Genomic DNA, 18,516 nt, shown 5'->3' on the forward strand with positions numbered 1-18,516 from the left:
ATCTTTCCGTATTCCGTCTGCGCGCGTTGCTCTCACAGCTTTTACCCCGCAGACCTCACCGATCGAGACTAAAATCCACCTCAATCGCCAGCAAAAGTCACTGGCGAGAAGAGGGAGAACCCCGCGACGCAGCCACCGAAACACAAGGGACGCGAGGCTGCGCGGGGCGAGATGACTGCAGCGCGGGCGAGACGCGACTCCAACGTGACCGCGATGCCTCTCTGTTGTGACATGGCTGCAATGTCACAACAGACCCAGGGCTGCTCGGCGCGCAGCGGGGCCGATCCGATCCGCCGCTGACAGGGACGCGCCGGCGCCCGCCGCCGAGGGAAGGCCCCGAACCCAGCGCCCCCCTCCCCGCCCCGGGTGCCCTTGCTCGGCAGGGGCCGGGCTGCAGGAAACCCGCGCCCCCGGGGCCCCCAGCCTGCGAGGGGGCCCGCTTCTCCCCCGCCCGCGAAGTTTAAAGACCGAATTAGGGATTTTCTCGGGCACTGCGGCCGGCAGGCCGGCGGGCAGCTGCGCCCCGCGGGCGGGCTGCCGGCACCCCGCGTCCCACCCGCCGCTGCGGGGCCGGGGGCCTCGCTCCCCCCCTTCCCGGCCGGGAGGAGCCTCGGCGCAGCGCCGGGGGCAGCCCGCCCCGCCTCCGCCCCCGGCCCCCCGCACGCCCCGGGGCCGCCGGGCCCCGACCGCCGGCTAGGCCCGGCCTTCCCCGCCGCCCGGGGGCGAGCGGCAGGCGGGGCCGGCGAGCGGGGCCGCGGCCCCCCGCCTCGGCGGCCGGCAGGGAGGGGGCCGGCAGGGACCCCCGGGGGCGCCGCGCCCGTCCCCCCCCCGGGCCCGCGGCCGGAGCCATGACAGGGCCGGCGGCCGCCCCGGCCCCTCCGCCCGCCCCGCGGCCCGCGCCGCCGCCGCCGCCGCCGAGTTCATTCATAGCGCCGCCCCGGCGCGGCCCCGCCGCCGCCCCCCGCCCCGCCGCCGCCCCCGGCCGCGCCGGGCGGGCGAACCCAAAAGTTCGGGGCAGAACTTACCCAAAATGGCTCCTCGGCCGCCCAAATACAAACAGCTATTATTTGGTGAAGTTTAGCCCAGCACCCTGCAAGGACACCCTAACCTCGCCCGGGCACGCCCCCGCCCCGCGCCCATTGGCTGCCCGCCGCCGCGCGCCGGCGCCCATTGGCCGGCCGGCCCGTCAGCCGCGCGGCGCCCGCGCCAAGCTTGGCTGCAGCGCGCCCGCCGCTCGCTCCATTGTGCTCCTGTTTGCACCGATGAGAGCGCGGCGGCGATTGGCCGCGCCGCCGCCCCCGCGCGCCGCCCCCCGCCCCCCGCCAACCCCGCCCGCGCCCTCCACGTCCGCGCCCGCCGCTCGGTTCCCCGGATGTGAACCGGCCCCGCCCCGCCCCGCCCCGCCCCGCCCGCCGCCGGGCCCGCCCGAGGGGCAGCCCCTGACCCGGCCCCGTACCGGCCCTCCCCGAGGGGCAGCGCCTGAGCCGGCCCCGTTCCGGGCCCGCCCGAGGGGCAGCGCCTGAGCCGGCCCCGTACCGGCCCCCCCCGAGGGGCAGCGCCTGACCCGGCCCCGTACCGGCCCCCCCGAGGGGCAGCGCCTGACCCGGCCCCGTACCGGGCCCGCCGGAGGCCTGGGGAGGTGCGAAGGCGCCCGGGGGCGGCCCCGCTCGGGAAGGGCCGGGAGAGCACTGGGGCTCTCGGCAGGCCGCGGGCCCGGGGATGGCGCTCCCCGGCGGGGTGCTGCGGGAGACCCGCCGGGCCGGGGCCGGGCACGGGCTGCGTTGGCCCGCTGTGGCAACCTCGGCCGGGAGCAACCCGGCAAGGGCCGCGTCCGGCACCGGCTGCCGCTGGGACGAGCCTGCCTGGGTTTTCTGGTGGAATTCTCACCACCAGGCCCCTCGGGGTGCTTGCTCCGGGTCACGCAGCGCCCGGGAGCTTTGCGCAGCCTCCTGCGGCGCAGCACCCCTGCAGCCAGGCCAGCAGCACCCTTGCCTTCGCCACGGCGTCGGTGCCCGCCTCGTCCGCCCAAGAAGGCGCGAGCGGCTCGCCTGCTTGGGCAGGGGACCAGGGCTGGCGGCGTGGGCTCGCTCCGTGCTCCCAGCTGATGCAGAGATGCGAGCAAGCTAGCTCCGGCACCAAAAGGAAACTCCGCTAGAGCTAATTAGCTCTGCTGAGACTCAGGGCTGATTAACCGAGTTCTTGCACTCCTCGTGCAGCCGTCCCTCTTGCCGGGCCGCAGCGGGACGCTGGCGCAGCCTTGCCCTGACCCTCTGAACCCTCAGCTGGCGCTGATGCCCGGTGCTGTCCGGCTGGCATGTTCCCTTTACGCTTCCCAGCTGCGCCCGCATGCTGTCCTCTTGGCTGTACGGCTCTTCCGCTGGTCGCGGAGGGCTCCTGGGCAGAGAGCAGGCGGCACCGCGGGGCAGTGCTGGTGTGCTCTGGAGGTACCCGTCGCTGCGCACGTGTAGGTCAAACACAGGGGACGCATCTGTCGCAGAGCTACACCCACCCCGGTCCACGCCTCCGCCAGGTCCCCTGCACAGACCTGTACACCACCGTGCTCTTCGCCGCGAGGCAGCGAAGCCTTCTCTGCAGCATTCTCCTTTATCCTTTCTCACCTGCTCCAACCCGCATCTTCAGCCTCCACCCTTTTTCCTCCCTCGGTCTGGCTCTTTGCCCACGGATGGCACTGCTGGACGCTGCTGAGATCTCACATGTATGTTTTTGTCTCTCCTGTCCCCCAGGTTCAGATTCTTTTTCTGCTTACAGAAGGGCAACATGTGAAGTATTCTCCAGTGCCTTCCCCTTTCCCTAGTCCTGCCTACTCCTTCTCTAGCCACCAGGCATGCCTGTACCCGCTCTTTTCGTTTTCATCCTGCACTGGTCAACGTTTGGCCACCCAACACCACCCTTTGCTATATCTCCCTCTGTGTCCAGAGCAGCACCTTGGCCTCTGTGTGAAGAACGCCTGTAAAGGTGGCATTAATTGCTACTTTAAGACCAGAAAACCAAAGCAGCTTCTTTCCAGGTTAACCACTTTTTGATCAGTTGCTCTCAAAAGAACGCCTAGGGGCGGTTAAGCGACTCGTTGCTGTACATGGAAAATGGGAGGGACAGTTGTTAGGAAACGGTAAAGCAAGACACAAACAAATCCCCTCCCATGTGAGAACTCATCTGGCAAATATCATTTGGGAAGACATTTTATAACACCTTTGTTACAGAATTGCAGAAGTGTTGGTGGGAAGGGACCACAGGAAGCTGTTAGCGATTTCCAGAGCCCCCTTCCCAGCACAGCACTGGTGCCCAGCACAAGGTGAGATTAGCCATGGCTCTGCCTGCCCCAGCCTTAGCAGCCTCCACGGCCAGCGATTCTCCCACCTTTCTGGTGACCTGTGCCAAGGCTGCACCACCCTCCCAAGGAAGGGGGTTTCCTAACATCCCACCTGAACCTTTCGGGAGTCACTTTGTGGTTATTGCTCCTTAATGCATCACCAGGCACTGCCAAGAAGGATTTGACTCCATCGCCCTTGTATCTGCCCTTCCAGTGCTTGTAGGCTGCTGCTCGATCGGCTCCCAGGTACCTCCGCACCAGAAGAAACCGGCCCAGCTCCTCCGCCTGTGTTCAAGGGCCCTGTGCCCACCGTGGTCACCCATCACTGATGCCTCTCTGGCTTCTCAATTTTACTGTGTCCGGTTTTGGGGCCCACAAAGACAGAATGTATGATTTTATAATGGAAACTCATCTACCATCCAGTCCGTGTCTGCTTTATTATTTACGGAGTGGGGTTGCTGTGTTTTGGACAAGGTGATTTAGAGAACTCTCCCAGTGTCGATATTTCACTCTTAGGAACACCCAAACGACTGAGTGGTGCACCCAAACTGGGACCATTCCCACCCGGTCCCCTCACAATGGCAGGGTGAGCTCTGTTGTTGGGTGGCCCCGGCACCCTTTGATGCCAGTACTGGACTCAGCCCCTCCAGAAAGCAGGATTGAGTCCCGAGCTCGGCTATTCCCAAATCCTCCTGGATGCAGGATGTAACCCCCGTGAGTGCAGGATGCTCAGCTGGACAGAGCTGGGGTCAAGCATCACCTGGAACACAATCTTGCTGCCAGCAGCCATCGTTGTGCATAATCTTTAGGATCACCACCTTCTGATCCGATTTGAAAAAAATAATAATTATTATTTAAAAAAAAAAAAGTTTTGGCCTCTATAAAGAGGGATTGTGACAGTCTCCCTGGGTAAAGTCCTCTGGGCTCAGGACCCCCCCATAACCCCCTGCCCATGGGGGACCTCCCTCCTCCCGGGGAGCACGGCCAGCTCTGCACCAGGATGCATGGAGGGGCCTTCGTCATCTGCATCGTCACCTGCGATGTGCTGGCTGGAGGCTACTGTGCTGTCCACCGCATGCATGAACAGCCACCGTGGCCCTGATTTACCGCTGTGCCCCACCCTGAAGGGAAAATGTGTTACTGTTCTGTACTTACCGTGAAACCAATGTTAACGAATCAGGAAAAGCAAAATGCAAATGAAGGTGGTTACTCACAGCATCTCAGGTAGGCAACAGCAACAAATGCAAAAGAAAGCAATGAGGAAATCAAAGAAATAATCTGCTTCATTGGTTTTCACAGAACATCAGTGGGAAAGGCAGAGGCTGATCTGCAGCTGAGTCCTGCCGGGACATCGGCTCTCTGGGTGCCTGTGCCTGTCTCCTGGCCAGTGTCCCTGAAGCGGGAGAAGCAGCATCATTTGGGGCCTGGTGGTGCCCAGGTGTGCTCCTGCTTACAGAGAGGTCCCGAGGACTGCAGGGAGTTGGGCACAGGCTCCTGGGCTGTGTCCCAGGCTCGGTGGTTGTGACCTGAATTGTGTCCCCTGTGCGACGGGGGCAGTGACTTTGCTCTAGCAGCTGCTGCACACCAGCACCCACCGCTGCACAACTGCCTGCAAGCCACTGCATGCAGCTCTGCGCCTGGGTGTGTGAAGAGCAGCGAGGTCTCAGCTTGCCACCGGGGACGGAGACCTCCAACGTCGCGTGCCACTCCTGCAAATGTCACTGATTTATCCAAGGTGCAGATTTTGCAGCAGAAGGTGCAGCCTCCCCACCCAGGAGTGCCCGGGCTGAGCAGCAGCGCAGTGCTGTGCCATGCCTGCAGGCTGGTACCGACCACGCTGCTTCTCCTGGACAGAAGCCCCGGAGATTTCCAACACCTGCTTAACATTCAGCGGCAGTACAGCTTACCCAGGCACACCTCAGTGCTGCAGCGTGCTCAGCTGGGTAGGTGTGCATGCCCAGACCAGTGCACCACAGGTCCGTGCAGCCCTGGGCACGCTGCTGCCCCAGGGACCGCTTTGGCAGCGGGAAGGAAGGAGTCCCTTGAGGCTGAGGAAATGTCAGTTGTTTCCAGGCTAAACTTGCCCTCTTGCAGAAAGGGATGCTCCGGTGCTGCCTGCAAGAAGCGTGCCTGCCCGGGCGCTGCTGAGCCCGGGGTGCTGGGTTTGTGCCCATCTCGCGGGCAGGGGCAGGCAGAGCGTGTGTGGTTTCCCTCTAGTGCGGTGCTGCCCCGCGACACAAGCCCGGGCTTTTCCCCGTGGTGGCTGCCCTCACCCAGGAACAGGGCAGCCACTCCACAGGTTTTGGAAGCAGTCTGAAGAGGCCATTAAAGGAACAATGAACTGCTGTTGGCCATGGGGTTTTTTGGGTACAGGGACGCAGGGCTTCGTCCACCTCAATAAATTAGTCTCAACTGCTGATGTAGCAGCCCTTTGCTTGTTGTGGCCATCTGTACATTCACATGTCTCAGAGGGGTCCTTCGCTTGCTGGTTCTGGGGAGGCTGGTGTGTCTCCGAGGGTTGTCTGCGGCCTCCTTACAAGCTGGAGGCTTTGATGGGGCTCTGGAGCTTTTATGCACGAAATAGTCTTCGTGAGCTGTCGTGGACGCTCGTCGCAGCACAAGGCGAGTGAAGGATCCCTCGTCTCCTTTCTACCATGCATCCTCCCGTGCCAAGGGCTTGGCCACAGAGCGCCGGGACCAGGCTGGAGGGGAAGCTTGGCTCTCGTCATCACCAAGTCACTCTGACCCCATCCAGGCCCTTCGGATGGAGGTCGGCAGGAACTGAGGACCAGGAGCCTCAGTTCTCCCATCGCACTTTGATGATCCGCTTGTAAAGCAAGGCAGAGGGGTACATTTGCCTAGAAGCTGTCCTACAAATTTTATAGTGGACGCACAAGATTGTTTTGCAGCCTGGACCTTTGAGATACGGAAACCCCTGCCAGATGCACATCAGCAGAGAGTTCTGGTTTTACTGCATCCTTTTTGTCTATAAGCAAATTTCAAGACAGATTGCTCATGCTGATACCAACCTGGGCAAAACCACCGGGGTTATTGCACTGGAGTCGCTGGCGTGCACGGACCGCGTTCTGGCCATGGCGAGGGGTTGCAGCCAGGCCGTGCGTGCTGCAGCCGGCAGTCAGGGTGGCTCGAGCAGCCTCAAGCGTTCTCTCGCCATACACGCCACAAGCGCAACCGGGGAGTGCCAATCCATCACTTCAGACCGGAGTTTGAGTGTGGCAGGGCTGTTGGGCTGCTCAGCTTCTGTGCTTCTTCTACCTCCAATGGTTCAGGTGTTGACAGAAGGCTCAATGCGAGCCGTGGGGTTTGTACATGCGTCTGTGAAGCAGGTACCGTGCAGAACCATCTCAGGGGGCTGGAGACCCACTTGGTCTCTGGCCTGGGGTTCGGAGGGGGGGTTGAGGAGCAATTGCCAGAGGTCATATAAAATCACATCTTTTAGAGCAAAACTTAACGTGTCTGTCTCTCCCTAGAGCCAACCCCCTTAACTCGATTCAGGAATGTCACAAAAGTTATTCTGATTTTGCAAAGATTTGCGCTGCCTGAAGCAAAGCTCAATTGCTTTGGGAAACGCTTTGGCTAAACCCATCTCCGCCTGCATCAACCATCTCATGCCCTAGAAGGGGATATTCTCTAACGCTGAGCATCCGAGGGCTGGAGCTGTGGGAAGGGCGTTCCAAAATCGTGCTCTGGCACCAGAGACAGGGGGTGACATCCGCGGGACCATGGCCCAGTGCAAGGCGCAGGGAGAACTGCCTGGGACCTGCCACCCAGCAAGGCTTGACCAGGGCTCTGCAGACAGGTCGCAGGAAGATTTACCAGCCCTCCTTGCCGCTACTGTCACATCCCCAGAGCAGACGCATACTTGCTGCTCGTGCTGGTGGCCCTCTCTGTGCACAAGTCCATCGGCTGCAGCCACGGGTCCTCTTCAGCAGCTGGGGAGCGGGGGCCATGTCAGAGACAGGAGCTGGGAAGCAGAGATGGAGGCTGTAGGGTCACACCGCCAGCAAAAGCATCAGTTATGCTTACAAAGGTCTTTTGGGAGGATTTTGCTTGGGAGCACTTGGGGGAGGGCAGTGATACCCAAGCAACCTGGGCAAGGGGACACGCAGGTCCTGCCTCCAGGTGCTGCTGGGGACGGGGGTGTGAGCCCAGCCCCTGCCGTGCTGCAGAGCGGGTGAGAAGCAGAGCTCAACAGCCGAGTGCCTCTGCTGAGGCAGCAAAGCAGAAAGGGGCTGGAGTTATCCCAGCAAGCTGCTGCCTGGGTGCAGGGCAAGCGGGCAGGGAACCCCCTTTCCGACGGCTGCGGCTGTGGTCAGGTCCCAGCTGGATCCGGCGCAGCAGGAAGGAGAGGGAGCTGCTCCGATGCAGCAGCAGACATCCTTCCCTTCCTGGCTGTCGAAGCACACCTATGCCCCTGTGAAACAGAGCCTGCAGGCAGCTGGAGGGGGAAGGAACAGACTTGTGAAGACCCTGCGCAGCCCGTAAGCACGCATGAGTAATCGACCAGCGCTAGCACCAAGGCAGAATTCAGCATCTTAAAGACCAGTGTGGCAGGTCGGGTTAAAGCAGGCTGGCTTTCCAGTGCAAGGTCTGAAGAGCGGCTCTGAGCCCAGGTGAGATGCTCGGATGCCCCCGCTCAGGCCCCTGGGCACCGCAGGACCCCCCCGCCTCCAGGCATCACCCTGGGCTGACCCTTTTGTACTCCCCCACATCAGGCACCTTTCGCTGGAGCCGGCAGCAAGGAGGTGGTGGGCTCCTCCGCGGGCAGCTGAAGCAGTGGCCAAACTGCGTGGGATCGGAGACGCCCCAGCCCCGCTGCCTCTCAGCCCTGGCTTTGCTTGTTGCCGGCAGGGCTGTCCTGCCCGCGCTCCCCACTGCCGGGCTGCAGCAGGAGCAGTCACCCTCCAGCCTGCAGAGCGGACCCCAGGGACTCCACGGACCGGTGTTTCCTCAGCTTCGGTCCAGGGAGTCTGCAAGGCAGGCGTCAGCTGGAAACTCCCCGTTCAAGGACGCAGGTTTCCTTGGATGTGGTTATTTGAGGAAATTCCCCTGCCCTCAGGAGCTTCTATCAGATAAATTACAATTGCTGTTGTAAATTTTCCTGTGGGATTATTAAGTGGTTTCCTGGGCTTTGCTGACGCAGATGATTGATAGCAGAGGAGACGGGGTGCTCCCAGGAATTGGGAATTTCCTGGCCAGTCGCCCACGCCACCACGGTTCCCTGGTGCTGAGCTGCTGTGCATGGGCTGTCGCCCGCCCTGGCCCTGCGGTGAGCCCTCCGCTTTGTCGTTGCTGTAAGCCTGGGGACCGTCCAACACTACACCCTGCTCGTGGTGCGGGTGTACGTTTGTGACGGATCACGCGGCGAGGACCCAGGAGCCTCCTTCCCCACCGTCCCCCACGTGCCCTGGGGAGGCTGTCCCATGAGGCACGAGGCTGTTCCCGGGACACAGTACCACAGCCCACCTTGTCCCACAGACACGTACGGGGCACGAATCACACACAGAACTTCACGTCTACAGGGAACTCAGCTTTAATCTTCTTTTACTGCTGCTCTTCTGCGGCTCCAGTCCTGGGCTAGGAAGAAAAGGCGTGAGCAGGCAGCCGTGGCGTGCTGCGTCCTTCTGCCCCGCACCGCGTCGGCACCCGCGACCCTCACCACGCAGACCCCACGCAGCACCGCCGCAGCAAGCGATGGTGGCAGGGGCCGTCGTCTTCGTCGGCTCAAACCTAGCCCCAGGGCCACCCTGTGGGCAGCAGCCTTAGCTGGGAGGAGAAACATTTACCAACAGCAGTGTCCCAGTGCTCTTGGTGAAATCCCCAGGACTTACTTTCTGCTCAAGTTTTGTGGCTCCTGTTGCTTCAGAGCTTCCAGCTCCCAGGTGCTTTTAATCTCTCCTCCAATTAACGGGAGTGAAAGGTGCTTAACATGCTGCTCATCATTAGCCAGGTCGCTCAACATCCATCACCTGCCTTCTGTGTGAGCTCTGCTCATCCTGGGCATGCAACTAAAGCAGAGCCACCGGCCATGACCGACCCTGGACGGAGACAACAGAAATAATTTCACAAATTCAAATCGCACAGCCCTCAGCTCTTTAAACACTGTTTCTCTCCCGGCATGTCTTCTTCTCGCTGACTCCAACTGATTTTGCTTCCAAGCAGGTTTCCTCGCTAGGCTCTTCTTTCCCCAGGTTCCTGTTGAGCACCCAGCATGATGTGGGGTCTGCTGCCCACATAAGCTTCGTCTGCTTTGCTTTAGTAAAATCCTAGAAACGAGGGGACCCTTGGGACCAGTGCATGGAAATGCCAGCTAATGCCACGCTGCCTGGGACCCGGCCCCCCCAGAAACCTCAGCAATGGAGACTCCAGCCCCTCCTGCCTCATGACTGGGAAGGTTTTTCCAAGTGCCTACATTGAATTTCCCTGTGCTAATTTAAGCCTGCTTCTCTTTGCGTTATCCGGCATGGCCAGATTAATCCTTTCCTCATTGCAGGAATCATTTACATTTCTGCAGACTGCTGCCGCAGCCCCCTCCACTCTCTCCTACCAATTAAGCAATCCCACATCTTGCTGGTTTTTCCTTGGCGGTCATGTTTTCCAGATCTGACATCCTTCCCTGGATCCTCTCCAACCGACCCAAAGGGCAATGTCCAGACGTAGCTGCCTTCTCCAGCCGCCACTTCCCAGTGCTGTGGAGAAAGGTGGAGCCGTCCCCAGCATCCCCAAAGCCCTCCTGGTTATGCATCCCAGCATCGTGTTTGCCCCTTTTTTTGCTGCTAGCCCCCTGCTCTGCTGTGATTTATTAGAATGCCAGGTCCTTCCCCCAAAATTACTCACTTGCTTCTTTCTCTCCATTTCTTCTTTATACAATGGCCTGGGTGTGCTGGGATGCTGTTGGTGTTGGGCTGTGCGGCGTGGTGTCCTGCTCCCCAAGCCTGTTTATCTAATCTGTCAGTGAGGGTGGCGTGGAGGGAGAGTTTGGGGATAGGGATCTGCCTTCCAACACAATTCCCACTCTCCCTATCGTCCTATTTTGTCTGCAAGTCCTGTATCCCATTATCTCACCTGCTGGCAGCTGTGGCCCGGAGGCGGTTATCCGAGCTGGGGCCAGCGCTCATTTTGCAGCAGGGTTAGGCTGAATATGATCCGCAACTTGCTTCTGAGCTTCTTTTATGAACCTGTGTCAAAAGCCTTACAAACATCGAGATATACAGACTGCGTTTCCTGTTCTTCTGTCAAAGGAGAAAATCAGATTCAGTTTGCCCATGAGAAGCCGGCGTCGGGGCTGCTGCCCTGCGGGGCCCTGGGGCTGCTCCGCTGCTTGTCCCCGTGCTTCCCAGGGGACCGAAGCTGCACTGAGCACTCTGTGGTTTTCTCTTCTTTTCAAAGAGCCGCACAGCATTGCCCTTGTGCTGTCCCAGCCCCCCAGTTTTGGGTACACCCCTCCTGCTTCAGGCTCTCCAGCTGCCAGCTCTGCCTGCATCCGCAGAGGGCTGCCAGGCCTGGGCTGCCAGCACTGCTCGGTCTCCCCAAGCTCCCCAGCCCTGTTCCCGCAGAGCCGTTGCCCTTTTGCGGTGCTAATTGCACACCCCAGCTGATCCAGGCTGGTGCACCGAGGCAGTGAATGCCCCCAGCACCGCAGGGTCCCCATTAAGGGCTTCCCCTTCCCACCCAGCAGCACCAGCCCCAGCTTTGCCTATCCCCATCCTCCCCACACACTCACATTGCTTTGCTGTCTGAATCCTTTTTATTCTCCCTTTGGCAGCCTTGATTTTGCATTCCAAGCTGATGCATTTACATTCAAACCTGCCCACCTGCTTCCCAGCCACTCCCCAGCCACCTGGTACAAGGCTCGTAGTTTGGAGCAGGCACAGGATGCTCCGGCAGCGTCCCTGCAGCCAGGCTGGGAGATGCGGGCGGCAGAAATGGCCAACAACAGGGGGGTGGGAGGGGGCTGGAGGTGGGATGCTTGGGGTGCACAGGGGCAGGACGAGACCCAGCGGGCTCGGGGAACTTGATGTAAATGCAAGACCTTCCCCGTGAGGGTGGTCAGCCCAGGCCCAGGGCTCAGAGGTTTGGGTTCTCCATTTGTGAAGATATCTGAACTGTTCCTGAACAAAGCCCCAGGCACCCTGGTCTAACTGGCCCTGCTCGTGCTGGACCAGGCATCCCCAGAGGTCCCTTTTCTCGGTGCCGAGCTCTGGCTTTTTCCCTCTACAAGATAAGGAGCCCCTTCATGCCTTGGCTGCATTCATCCCACTTATTTCCCCCCGCCCTCTGCATCCATGCCCTGGAGGTTAGAAGCAAAGCCAGAGCCTTTCGCCCACTCGCTTCTTCCTGAAAAAAGCCACTTCTAATACCTTGGGAGTGTTTGCTGGACAGTCTGTTCCTGCTGTCCTGATTCCACAGCGGCCACTCAGGTAGGGACACTCTCCATCACCACCATGTCCTGAGCTTTGGGTGAGCGTGATAATTGCTCACGGAAAGCCCCTCGGTGTGCAGCGTGGCCGCCGCGGCAGGATGGCAGCCAGGTTCTCCCTGCAAACCAAATGTATCCAGCCTTACTATACAAAGCAACACATTCCTCCTTAATCCCCTGCCTGTCTTTCCAGAACAAGCTGCATCCTTCCATATTAATATTCCAATCATGTGGCTGAGCCCACCAAGCCTTTGTTATGCCAATTAAATAATAATCTTGATCGTGCGTTACGACTTCCAGCTCCTTTTGTTTGTCCCTCCCGAGCGCCTCGACGGGGCAGGCGTGCGGTGGGCTGACCTCCTCTGTGCCCACTTGGGTCTGCAGTGGAAATGCCACCTCCCGGGTCACCTGCGGCTCCCTCGAGCTGCAGACGAGGGGCTGCAAACCCACCCGTGTGCCGGAGGCACTGCCGGGGAGATGGGCAGCGCGGGGGCTGGCGGGGCTGGCACCCCGTCTCCTTCCAGCACTGGTGCCAGGAGGTGGAGTGAGGGCGGCTGGGGAGGAAGGCAGGAGGTGAGCAGCGAGCACCCAAGCTGGGCTCTGAACATCACCCAGCTCCATGAAGCAGCCCCCAGCGCTGCTGGAGGCAGCTGGCGGGCAGGGGTGACGCTGCCTGGGGACTGCCTGTCCCCGCACAGGCAAGGGGACAGCGGGAGGGATGGGACCCCCCGGGCCCTTTGTGCCGGCTGCAGTCAGCAACGGTGCAAGAAAGGGCTCTGTGTGTGTGTGCGTGCGTGTGTGTGTGTGTGCATGCGTGTGTGTGCATGTGCATATATGCGTGCGTGGCGGGAGCATCCATGGTGGCCTGCAGCAGACTCCCAGCACAGCATCGGAGCCAGGAAAAGCCAGGTTTGGGTTATTCCAGCTGCAAGGCAATACTTGGACACTTTAAGTATCTGGTGTAAATCCAGGCTCTGGACACGCTTTCCCAGGGCCTGAGCCCTCTTCCAGAGCTCTGTCCTTTGTTGTCAACACCAGCTTGGAAAACCGAGCCCCCCAGCCCTGCCCCGAGCAGTGGGGTGCTCCCTGCTCGCGCCGCGCCGGCACGTCCCGTGGATTTAAGGCAGGGCCCTGCTCCGGGCGGCCGAGTCCCCATTACCCAGAGGCAAGCCATCTCACAGCAGAGCCCAGGGAAATCAATAGCGTGGAGGAAAATTAGCTCATTAAACAGCCATCAATGCAAATGCATGGAGCATTCCTATCCTCCCGCTGCATCATCCGTACGACTGTTTGCTGGACCCGGCCAGGGGCAAACCCAGCTGCCGGGCAGGCAGCAGCAGGGGACACATTTGCTGGGCTCCCCGGTGTGCCCGGCACCCACGCGGGTGCTGGACGTCCCCGGGCTGGCAGCGGTTGAGCGGAGCAGCTTTTGGGAGCCGCTGGGCTGGAGCAGCCCAGGGCGAGGGTCGGGGCTCGGCTGCGTGCGCAGCGGGGCCGGGCAGCAGGCGCGGGATGTGGCAACCGGCCCTGCCAGCCCCCCGGCACGGGCAGCGCCTTCCCACCGTGGGGACCCCCCCCCAGCACCTCCCTTTTGCCGCAGCGCCTTGCAGAGAAGCAAAAAGCCATTGGGACGCGCTGGCCCTCCAGGAGAGGAGCTGGGTCCCCCGAGCACCGCCCTGGGCCTGGCTCTTTCCACAGCTTTCCAGGGAGTTTTTTTCCCTGTGGTCCCAGGGGACATGAGCCGGGTGTGAGCCGGGGGGCGGCCTGGCCGCAGGGGACCAACAGCGTCCAGGGCTGCAGGAGCAGAGCCAGAGCCGGGCTCTGTGCTGTGCGGTGTGGGGACAAGGGACACCGGCTGGACGCTGGGACCGGAGAGGCTCAGGCTGGGGCTGTAGAACTCCAGCGGTCCCGTGAGCCGCCCCGCGATCCTCTGAGCCGGGGTCTCTGCTGAAGACGAGCGGGGAAGAAAATAATAAGGGAATTTTTTTTTAAGGTCCCATATTTTAGGGCAGCAATGCTGTGCTGGAGCTGAATGCCGTGTGATGGGGAAGTTTCCTCTCTGAAAGCAAAACTCATTCTCATTTTCCTTGTTGCAATGGAATAATTTACTCCTTTTGGAGATGTCGTACCAATTCTTAGGGAATTAAAGCAATTTGATTCCTTATCGTTTTGTTACAAAAGCGGACCAGCACAGTTATTTAGCGGAAATTAATGGCGCTGAATATTTCCAGTTCTCCACATGGGCAGAGCTGCAAATCCCCCGCTGCGTGCCCCTTGCCTGCCTAAACGCTGCCTTCCAAGCCGCTGCCTGTCCCTGCCCGGGCACGGAGCAGGTCTGGTGCCTGCGGTCACCGATGCCCGGTGTGGGACCTCGTGGGTGCCTGGCAGGGACCTGGGGCATCAGTAGTGCGTTACTGGGGGGGAAACTGAGTCAGGGAGCGGCCGGGCCGTCACCTCCTGCCCAACGTGCCTGTCAAGGTGCCGAGGCTGCCGGCAGCATCTCCCTCCCCCGGCAGACAGGGGTCTGCAGTGGGAGGCTTGGAAAAATGAACCCCCCCCAGCCCCATCCCGACGCTCCGTGCCGGCAGCGCATGGGCATGGCCACGCCGAGGGCGCGCTGAGCACCAGCCACCAAAGAGAACCAAACCCAGAGCCACGAGGGTGTCACTTAGCACCGGTTCGTTACTGAGCCCACTGCTGGCACGCAGGAAGGGCCTCCTTCGCCCCGTTTTTGTCCCTGTCGGGGGGGGCTTCGCACAGGGGAAAGGCGATGCGGTGTTGTCACTGGCGGCACCGTCCCGGAGGAGGGAGGGTGGGAGGACGGGATTTACTCAGGCCCAAAGCAGATAAGTTGCGGGGGAGGAGGAAAACAGGGATGGGGCAAGGCAAAAGCAAACAAGAAAAACTTCAGACACGTATTTTTGGGGCAGAAGTGCAGGTTTCTGGCAGGACCGGTCAGGCAGGTGGGAAGGAATAGGGGCGTGAGGAGCAGCCAACTCCAGCAAGTTTCAGGCAAGGGCAAACTCCAGGGGAGCACGAGAGGGGATCTGGGGGTGTGAGTGAGCTTTGGGGAGCCCCTGGTGCCCTTTCAGGCTGACACCCTGAAGGAGGACCCAAGCCTCAGGCCAAGGGCGCAGCACATGCAGGAGAACACCATGCAGCACCGTGCAGGGAGGTGGCTGTGCTCTGCTGCGTCTCCGCAGTGTCCCCAGCCGTCACCCTGCCCCACCGCTCGCTGGAGCTCACCCCATGTTCCCTGTCCCCCTGATCCTGGCAGACCCTGGCTCCTGCGGCTGCGCAGGAGGGGGCTGGCATGTGGCACCCAGTGAGCCAAAATTAGTTCATCAGCTGCTGCCCCCCCCCAAACACTGATGGCTTTTTTAGCCAGTGTCTGGCTGCGGGCTGGGGCTCGTGCTGTCATGAGCGCAGTCGTGCTGGAGCATCGCAGCAGCTTGCAGCCACTGCTGCCCCTGCACCATCCCCGTGTGCACCATCCCTGTGTGCACCATCCCTGCGTGCACCATCCCCGCATGCACCATCCCCGTGTGCACCATCCCCGTGTGCACCATCCCGGTCAGCACCATCCCCGTGTGCACCATCCCCGTGTGCACCATCCCTGTCAGCACCATCCCCGTGTGCACCATCCCCGTGTGGACCATCCCTGTCAGCACCATCCCCGTGTGCACCATCCCTGTGTGCACCATCCTCGCGTGCACCATCCCCGCGTGCACCATCCCCGTGTGGACCATCCCTGTCAGCACCATCCCTGTGTGCACCATCCCCGTGTGCACCATCCCTGCGTGCACCATCCCTGTCAGCACCATCCCCGTGTGCACCATCTCTGTGTGCACCATCCCTGTCAGCACCATCCGCTGTGCACACCATCCTTGTGTGATCGCGGTTGATGGCAGCTCAGAGGTGGCCACGTGCCATGGCAGTTTTATGGCCACCTGAGCTGCCAGGAGGAGCCCCGTGCGGGAGGAGGCGCGAGGCTGGACTGGCAGCACCTCTGCTCTCCCGCTCCGGGGCTCCAGGAAGCCCTTGGTTTGTAACACAAAGGGCCGGGCCGGGCCATCGGCACGACAGTCTCCTCGCCACCCATGGCCTCTGCCTGTCACCCTGGAGAGGAGATACTCATAGAGAAAGACCTAAGTCAGGAGCAGAGATGCCTGCGTCGGGCAGCGAGTCGATCTCTGCTAAGCTTGGGGTGACTTTCTGCACCTCTGGCTGCACCCTGCCCCCCAGGGAGACCTTCAGGCTGCCCAAGGTTCAGCCTGGACCAACCCCTCCGAGATGTCCTCTGCTCCGACACCGGTGCCGTGCTCTCCTTCCCACTGCCACAAAACGCCACTCAGGCCAATGCTGCCTCCCCACATTCATAAAGCTGCAGTCTGGGGTTCATAGCTGGAAAGCTTGAAGCCAAACTTCCTAAAAATGCTTCAGCAAAGATGAATCTGTGTCTGGGGTGCCCGACAGCAGCAGCGTGTCCCCTGGCACGGGGCCTCGTCCTGCGGCGGGGCCGTGCCGGGTGTCCCCGCTCCCCTGGCCTCGCTGGCCCCGTGGAGGTCGGCGCGGGGTGGAGGTGGCTGCACAGCCCTCACGGAGTCACTCACTCTCATAATTAGAGGCAGTAATTAGGGTGCTCCTCTCTGCCCCGTGCCCTGGGAGACCGGAGATGGGGCTGCTGCTTGTAGGCAGCGCGGGCAGCGCGGGCAGCTCATGGCCTCTCGTGTTGCCTCCCCATTCCACTGCCCCATCCCCAGGCATTCTGCGGGCGCAGGAGGAGGACGGGATCGCGGTGCTGCCGGCGGTGCCCAGCACGGCACAGATCCTGGTGCTGAGCTGCCTGGGCTGCCTGCCCCGCTGCCCGCCCTGCTGCCCGCCTCTGCCTGACCCCGGCGTTTCCAGGGGAGGTTTTGCTCCAGCTGAAAGGCCATGGGTAAAGTAAAATACAAACCCAGTGCATCCTTCCCCTGCCTGCCTGCCAGCGGGGCTGGGGCTCCCCGTCCTCCCCCGGCCTTGGCACTGGCTGCCCGTGGCAGAGCTGGGCTGGGGACGTGCAGGTTCATCGAGCCCTGGCTGCAGAGGGGGTGCAGCATGGAGCTGCTCCAGGAGACCCAGCGCCCGCCGGTTATCCTCCCCGGGGTCCTGGGGCAGCCTGGCGCCAGCCACCCCCGCGTCCCCGCGGGTCCCCCGCCGCCGTCCCCTCCGCAGGAGAGCCCCGAGCGTGGCAGCGCAGCTGGGCTCCGCTCCGGCCTCCCCTCTCACGGCAATCAACAGCCATAAATATTGCTTAGCGTCTGAACGGCTAAGCAACTGCTTAGGAAGTGAATTACTACTTAATTACACAAAATTACGAAGAAATCTATTTTCAGAGTGATAGCGGGTCTGGTCTGACGTGAATTCCTAACAATGTGCCATTATTCTCCCTGGGAAAGGGAGCTGCTGCCGTGCCGGGGTTTGTGCCACCACCGGCACACAGTTCAGCACAGGGTTGCTGCAACAGGTTTCTGCAGAATAAAGACGGGGCCGTGGGTTGCGAACGGCCACACCAGGGTGTCCCCGTGTCCCCAGCCTCGCCAGGAGCATGCAGGGGACGGCTGTGCGTGATGGCTCTGGATCAAATAACTAATCCCATCCCCAGGGCAAACCAGCTTGTAATGATCGCCCGTCTTTCAGAAACAGCAGCACCAGCTATCGCTGCGGTGGATGTGAAATTTAAGGCAGAAAAGCTCTAGTATTCCCATGGGAAAAAGGCTGCTTGCAGCCCGGAAAGCCGAGCGTATCCTGGACGGCATCACAGGCAGCGCGGCCAGCGGGGTGAGGGGGGGGTTCTGCCCCTCTGTTCCGCTCTGGCGAGACCCCCCCGGAGCCCTGCGCCCAGCTCGGGGGTCCCAGCACAGGACAGACCCCTGGACCTGTTGGAGTGGGTCTGGAGGAGCCCATGGAAACGGCCCGAGGGCTGGAGCACCCCTGCTACGGAGAGAGGCTGGGGGCTGGGGTGGTTCAGCCTGGAGAAGGCTCCGGGGAGACCTCATGGGGCCATCGGTGCTGAAAGGGGGCCTGTAGGAAAGATGGGGACAGACTTTTAACGGGGCCTGCAGAGACAGGACCAAGGGCAAAGGCTTTACACTGAAAGAGGGGAGATTTAGACTGGATATAGGGAAGACACTGTTGACAGTGAGGGTGGCGAGGCCCTGGCACAGGTTGCCCAGAGGCGGTGGAGGCCCCGTCCCTGGAACCATCCCAGGCCAGGGTGGACGGGGCTCGGAGCCCCCGCTCTGGCTGAAGCTGCCCGTGGCGGGGGAGTGGGACTAGGTGACCCTCGAAGGTCTCCTCTGAGCCAAGCCGGTCTGTCATGCCGCGATCCTCTAAGCAGCGTCCGTAGGCAGGGACGGAGCAGGGGCTGTGCGGGGAGGGCTGCACCCTCCCTGTCCCTCACGGAGAGCGAAGCCACGGGGTGAAAGCCAGCCCGTCCTGCCTGGGACCAGTAGCCCCGCACTCGTGATGGCCACTTGCAAGCCGTGGCGAGAAGGCTTTGCTCCGTGTCCCTGACTTCCCCCTCCCAGCAAGATGCTCGGCTTCCGCCCGCAGTTTTTTTGGTTAAACCGCCCTGGCCGCTATTCCAGCTCATTCCTTTTGCTCTCTGCCCAGGGAGGTGTCCCATGGCGGTGGCACCGGGCAGGCTCCATCCCCGCAGGGGCGACGCCGCGGTCGGGGGGCTCTGGGAAGCTGGAGGAAGGGG

Source organism: Pelecanus crispus, chromosome 14 (genome assembly GCF_030463565.1).
Source record: "Pelecanus crispus isolate bPelCri1 chromosome 14, bPelCri1.pri, whole genome shotgun sequence".
Lineage (NCBI taxonomy): Eukaryota > Metazoa > Chordata > Aves > Pelecaniformes > Pelecanidae > Pelecanus > Pelecanus crispus.